This window comes from Trichosurus vulpecula, chromosome 1, assembly GCF_011100635.1.
Source record: "Trichosurus vulpecula isolate mTriVul1 chromosome 1, mTriVul1.pri, whole genome shotgun sequence".
NCBI lineage: Eukaryota > Metazoa > Chordata > Mammalia > Diprotodontia > Phalangeridae > Trichosurus > Trichosurus vulpecula.
Genome location: NC_050573.1, coordinates 444,397,453 through 444,404,143, shown reverse-complemented (window position 1 = coordinate 444,404,143; position 6,691 = coordinate 444,397,453). Strand labels below are relative to the sequence as shown.

The 6,691-nt window shown below is 44.4% G+C and overlaps 1 long non-coding RNA gene across 1 annotated transcript; it reads left to right on the top strand.

Annotated features, from left to right (window-relative positions):
* The first annotated feature begins 394 nt into the window (after window positions 1-394).
* Window positions 395-4,714, top strand: LOC118844132. The gene is made up of 4 exons (XR_005009959.1): window positions 395-477; window positions 756-845; window positions 947-1,044; window positions 4,539-4,714. It is a non-coding gene; the product is annotated as an uncharacterized LOC118844132 (long non-coding RNA).
* Window positions 4,715-6,691: the final 1,977 nt, after the last annotated feature.

Sequence of the window (6,691 nt, the reverse complement as noted above, 5' to 3'; positions counted from 1 at the left end):
CTTGGCCAAACCTCAATTACCCTGGCAATGGGGCCAGGAGCTGGGCAAAACAGGATAATGCATGCTTTTTTGATGATGATTGACTCTAGGCAGAATACAAATAAGACTGTTTCAGCCCAATTAGACTTAAAACAACATTTTTAAATGACAGATCAGACTGGCAATGGAAGCCTGCTTCATTTATTTAAAGGAAGAAGAAAAAAAAAACCCTTTACACTCTACAAGATCGCTAAGAGACAGGAGGTCAGAGATCAGTTCTGCTGTGGACTTTAGACCTGATAAGAAAACCATCCCTTGTGGAACATTCTGTCCTGTGTGTTTTGCAAATCAGACAAGAATAGAAAGAAAATAGAGGTTGCAATTCAGTGGTATTTTTAATTGTCCCTTATGTACATGGGAAACCAAACCATAGTTGTTTCTTTGTTTGTTTGCTTTTTAGAAAATGGAAGAACTAGCTTTCTTTCAAATACCCAACAGGTAAAAATGGTCCACAAATTCTTCAAAAGCTGGAGATGTAGTAGCTCTCCCATTATAGCTTATTCCTTCAAATCAAGTAGTCCTAAGTACTTTCTGTAAATTACTTTCAGACAATTAAGCCCTTTAGATTAATCCGGTAATGGTAGTAGGCCTGTTGTGAAGTTTAGTTTCTATTCTGAAATATCTGCTTAGTTCCTTTGCAGGAAAAGGACCACATGGGGTTGTTAGGTTGTTGTTATTGTTTTCTGGCTGATAATCTAGTTAATTTATTTTTCCAGGATTTAAGTCAATCATCATCTTGAAGCCAACAGCAGGGTAAATCGCAATGGGTTGACGTTCAGCAAATGGAGCCTTTCACCTCATGACAGGTAGGGGATGATTTTGACAATTTTACAGAATTTTGTAGTTGAGCAAGACCTTCAAGGCAATCTAGTCCAACCCATGTCTGACCAAAAATTCTTTTTTCAAGATACCTGGAAGATGGGCGTCAAGACTTCTAGAAAAGGAGGGACTCACTACTTCCAGTGGAAGCACATTCTACTTTTGGATAGCTCTGATTACTAACTAGTAAGTTTTTCCTTGTAGCAAATCTAAATGTTCAAGCTGAAAGGGAACTCAAACCCGGGTATTTATAGATAAGAAAATGAAAGACCAGAGTGGTAACTTGCCCAGGATCTGACAGATAGTCATTGGCTTCTAGGACCAAGACCAGAACCCAAGGTTTCTTACTCATAGTACAACGTTCAAGGCTCTTTGTGCCCAACAAAGCTCCAGTGATCAGAAGGCTTTCAAAGGCCCAGAATAGGATCACAGGATCAAGGACTGAAAAGAGTTTCAGATGTCATCCAATCATTTTTGGATTTTTCAGACAAGGAAACTGAGGCCCAGGGTGGTTAAGTCAAGAGCAATCAGACTGTATTAGAAATGGGATTTGAATCTGGGTCCTCTAACTCTATAGGAGTATATATATTTGTGTGTGTGTATGTGTATACACATACATAATCTTTTCACTGGACAGCAAGAAGTGAGTCTAGGAACAAAAGACTGGCTGGCAGTGGCTATGTACTACTTTACCTCTAGAACTAACTCCAATTCTTTGATCCTCTCTACCATGAATTCTAGATCTTCCCTCTGGTAGGCTAAGAAAGTAGGAGTAGAAGTTGTCCTATAATTTGTCTGGCTGCCTATTGCCCTAGCCTCCCAATCTGACCAAGCTAAGCCCATCTTAGTATAAAAAAATATTTTTAGTGATACCTAAGTAGGAGGCAGTGTACGGATAAGAAAAGAGAACAGTCAAAAAGCCTTCAATCTACTCCAGCCTTTGCCCCTTATTATTTATTCATGTCAAGACAAGCATTTATTAAGGACCTACTATGTGCCTGACACTGTCCTGAACATTAGGAACACAAAAAAATGAAAAAAAAAACAATAACAAAAACCAAAACCAAGAAAGTCTCTTCTTTCAAGGAACTCAATCTGATAGAATAGAAAACAAGTAAACAATTATGTACTGACAAGATGCATGTTGGATAAATTGGAAATAATTCATAGAGGGAAAGCACTAAGGGAGATAAATTACATCATCTCTGGGCCTCAGTCTCTCTCCCTGTAAAAGGACATTGGCCAGATTAGATCACCTTTAAGGTCTCTTCTCACTTACAAATCTTATGCTCCTACTTACTGCCATGGCATGGAGAGTAGAAAAGAGGGATGAGATATGTTACAAACCCTGGATGAACTTTCAGTCTAGTTGTAAAGGCAAAAATAACAAGGGGGAACAATTACAAAGCAGTTTGGTGCAATACTATGACTGCCAGCACCTGCTGGAACCAAAGGAAAATGCTATATAGTACAATGCCTTTAACACTTATTAATCACAAGCGTAAAGGAGCTTAGATAAGAGACAGGAGTGGGGCTATTGTCTTGGAGCAAGACTTCATGAAAAAATCATGATTTGAGGAAGTCTTTGAAGGATGTGAGCTAGAGGTGAGAATGACCATGAGAGAGCTGACTGTGATGGGACAAACCTGTAATTCCTGCTACTGGGGAAGCTTTGGCTTCAATTGGGCTCTGGAGTTCTGAGCTGCAATGGGGTAAAACTGCCCTAAGTCTGGCACCAATATGATAAGCTCCAAGAGTAGGGAAAGAGGGGGCTGCCTAAAGCAGGGTGAGCTAGCCCAAGTCAGAAACAGAGCACGTCAAAGCTTCCTAAGCAATCAGGAGTGGAATTGTGTCTGTGATTGGAAATCAAAGATAGAGATGAAGAGAAAGAAACAGAAGCAGAGAGATGCAGAGAGAATGACTCCTTTGCCTATTGGAGTAAAAGATATGAATTAGAGAGTATTGGTAAATAAGATTGTATAGATAGACAGATCCAATTCAGGAAAGGCCTTAAAAGCAAAGTCCACATTGAAGGTTCTTGAGTAGAAGAGTGGAATGAAAAAAGTATTTTAGGAAGATATGTGATTGTGTACAAGTAGGTGGTGTAAGGGCAGACCAGCTAGAAGGCAGATACAGTAATCTAAGCCTGAGTGATGAGCACATAGATCAGGCCAGGGCAGTAGGAAATTGGCCCACTGGAATGCTATGTCTATGAATCCACATGTAACGTACTTTGTATTTTGTGAAGGTGAGCGAAATAGTGAATCTTGCAGGCTACATTTGTGTGAGGTCTAAATTGATTAGGTCCTACAGCTTCCCACTATGATGGAACTTTCTACTCAGGCACATCCCAACCTTTATCCAGTTATCAAAGATTACCTCCTCTATCCACCAAGAATAAACTATGATTCCTTCAACATGGGAGAGAAGTCCTTTTTGCTGTATCTTACAGAAGTTTCTGGCCAAATTCAGGCCTTAGAGAAGAATAATTTGAAGCATTAGCTCAATGCAATTCAAGAAACATTTATTAGCCACCTACTATGTGCAATGTACTGTTCAGAGAGTTAAATTTGAATTTGAATGTCTTTATTTGGCAGGATCATCAGATAATGTTAATAACTCACTGTTACATAGAGCTTTAAGCTTTGCAAGGTACTTTACTGATGTTATGTCATTTAAAGCTCACAACATCGCTGTGAAGTTAGTGCCTGTTAATACCTATGAGGAAATCGAGGCTTGGGGGCTCGGGGAGGAAGTGATTTGCCCAATCATATATCCAATAAGTGTTTGGGAGAGAATTTGAGTTCAGGTCTTCCTAACACTGAGTCGGGCACTCTATCCACTAAGGCCAGCTGTATCCTATTTTGCATTTGGTGGATATAGCCTTGGTCACCTTTGGTAGTTTGCATATTCCTATGTTTCTCCTCCACCGCCTATCCTCCTTTAAAAAGCATGCGAATAAAACGAGAGGTGGCTGAGTTCACAAGGAAAATGTCCTTGCACTGACGCAGCACACAATAAATACTGTCTCAGGTTTCATTTTCTACACTTCTCCCAGTCCCCTTCTTTCCTTCCCCATCCCGTATTCTCTAAATCCCAGAGGCAGCCCCAGCCTTCTGCCAAAAGGAGCCCTAGGCCATCAGCCAACAGCCCCCAAAGGTCCGGCTCACACCCTGCCCTGGGAAAACTGGGGAGCCGCACTTAATCCCCTAGGGCCATGAACCCAAGGCTTTTGACCACCCGAGTCGAGTAACACCCGAATAATCAGGATTTGCACACATGCCAGAGGCTGATTGAGGCCTTTCAGCCAGGGCAGCCCAAGTGATTTCAGAGCAATTTCTCTAATTACTCAAACCTCCCTCCCCTCCCTGTGTCCCCACCCCCTCCCTGTTCGTGTGCAGCCCACCGCGAGCAAAGGCCCCGGAGTTCGATGCTTCTCACCACTGCGTCCAGATCTTGGCAGGCTCCCCAACTGAGAGGCAAACACAGTGGACCAGCAAACAACGCGCTCTAATGCTGTCATTTCACACTCCATTGACTGGATTACTTTCCCCTTCTCTCCTTTTCTTCTCTCTCCCCTTTCAGCACCGCGGGGCCAGGCCGGCAGACACTAGGGTGGGTGATGAGGGTGATTATCATTTTTCTGCTGCGTCCCAACACTTGACATTTCTATTCCGCAGTGACTCCGGCCAGAAACAAATCGCTCTACCTGCGGCCCACATATGAGCACCAGATGGCCCCCTGCGCCCGAACCGCTCCCCACCTCCGCCTGCAAGCGAGTGACCTCACACATACATCTTCAAACGTCGCTATCTGACCGCAAAGAATGTATGCTCAACGCCACATCTGTGCGTGTCTATGCCTAAAATCCCTGTTGTTTCACAAAATAGATGGCTTGTCACCCTGAAGTCTACAGTCTCTTAATGATGTGCAGGGAAGAGAAATGCAAATTCGAAGGCTGTGGGGGGTGCAAAGAGCGGAGAGGCAGCGAGGAGGAAGAAGCCTGCTTAGAAACTGCTTAGTTTCAGTGGAGATTTCCTCTGACCCTAAAAACATGCCCCAGGTCCCACATCATAGCCAGCTAACAAGTCCCAGTTAATAGACCACCACCCCTAACCTCACCCCCGCCCTGTGTAGGAGTGTCGGAATGGTGGCTGTCACTAGACACCAATTGGTTTTCGAATAGTTATGATAAACTGGAGGTAGGTCTTAATTTCCCGAATGAAAGAAATCGGCTGTAATGACTATGTAAATGTCTTTCACAGACATAATGGAGGGTTATTCACAGTACAAAGCCTGTCGAATCCGTAGCATTGGTTCAAGGGAATACTTCGGTGTCATATCAAAATTGCCATACATGTAAACCAATTTCCCCGACAGAATGGTAAACACAGACTTGTTTGAACGGCAAGATGAAAAAACAGATGGGCTATCGGCAAGCATTTCTCCCAACTACAACAGACTTCTAGGCCAATTACACATGGTTAGTTCTGAATGACAGAGGAAATAGTTTTCTTTGCTGCTAAATGTCACAAAATTCATCTTGAGGCATAAACGGGGACCAGTTTGTTTTGGTGAAACTTGCTAAAATTAATCAGGTCTACGGCCGCTTGTAAGAAACAGAAACCCTCCAGTACAAGATTTTAAAAAATAAAATAAAATAAAACCAGAACCGCTGGGTTTTGGGGAGCCTAGAGACTCTGCAGGGCTAAAATGTGGGGCCTGCTTTCATTGGTCCAAGAGACCACAGGCAGAAACGGATGTGCTTGCAAAAGAACAGAGAGAAAAAAAAAAATCTGTCCCGTCTGGGGGCCTGAGGAATTGATTTGGTTTTCTTTATAATACTAGCTCACGTTGATATGATGCTTTAAAGTTTGCCGGGCACTTTGCAAATTTGATCCTCCCAACAACCCTGTGAAGTGGGTGTTATTATTATTGTTACCACCACCACCACCTCACTCCACAGCCCGCCCCTCCCTTCTAAAAAGATGAGCAAAATGAGACTGTGATAAAGCTGAAGTGACCCATCCAGGGTTATGTAACTAGAGGCGGTTTGAAGAGATAGTCGAACCCTGAGCTTCCTGATTCTAACTCCCCTTTCACTGCACCATAGACTACGGCACTTTGACTCGCTTCGATTTTTAAATTCCAATTAAGAGAAGAAATCTCCTTAATTCTCTCTTTTCCCCTGATCGCATTCCTGACCCCCATCGGCCTCGAGAATTCAGTCCGTCAAGGGTTCTTGTTCCAGGCGCTCTCAAGAGACCCACAAAGTCATCCTGGGTGTCTGCACCTGAGCCCAGCACCTGGAGCAGTCTGCAAAAACCATTAGGGTTCCGGTAGCGGCGGCTGCCCAGCATGTGAGGATTGTGGGGTGGGGGTAGCGGGTGACAAATGTCTCAGAGACCCAACTCCCTACTGGCCACGGGCTCTAAAGCAGCGCTGCCACCGATGCACAGTGCACACCGCGGACCCGGCCTCGGAGAGAAAACCCTTCAACCGTCTTTTCTCTGCCTCCCCAGCCTCGACTCTGAGAGGCGCCTGTAAACCAGCCTCCCGAAGTCCCGCCGCGGTGTCAGTGGTGACCGTTGGGGAGAAAAGAAAACAGTGCAAAGGGGCAGCTCATCCATCCTGGACGACGAGGTCATGACTGCACCACGTGTATAAATAGAGAGCAAGGGGTTGTCGGCCGGGGCACCGAGGGAGTCCCTGGGCAGGAATGGGATCCCGGCAGGTTGGAAAGGTTTTCTGGACTGGTGAAGATGGGAGGGGCGTGGGGCAGAATTCGGGCCACCCATCCCCCAGCGGAATTCCTCAAGCAGTTGAGAGTACC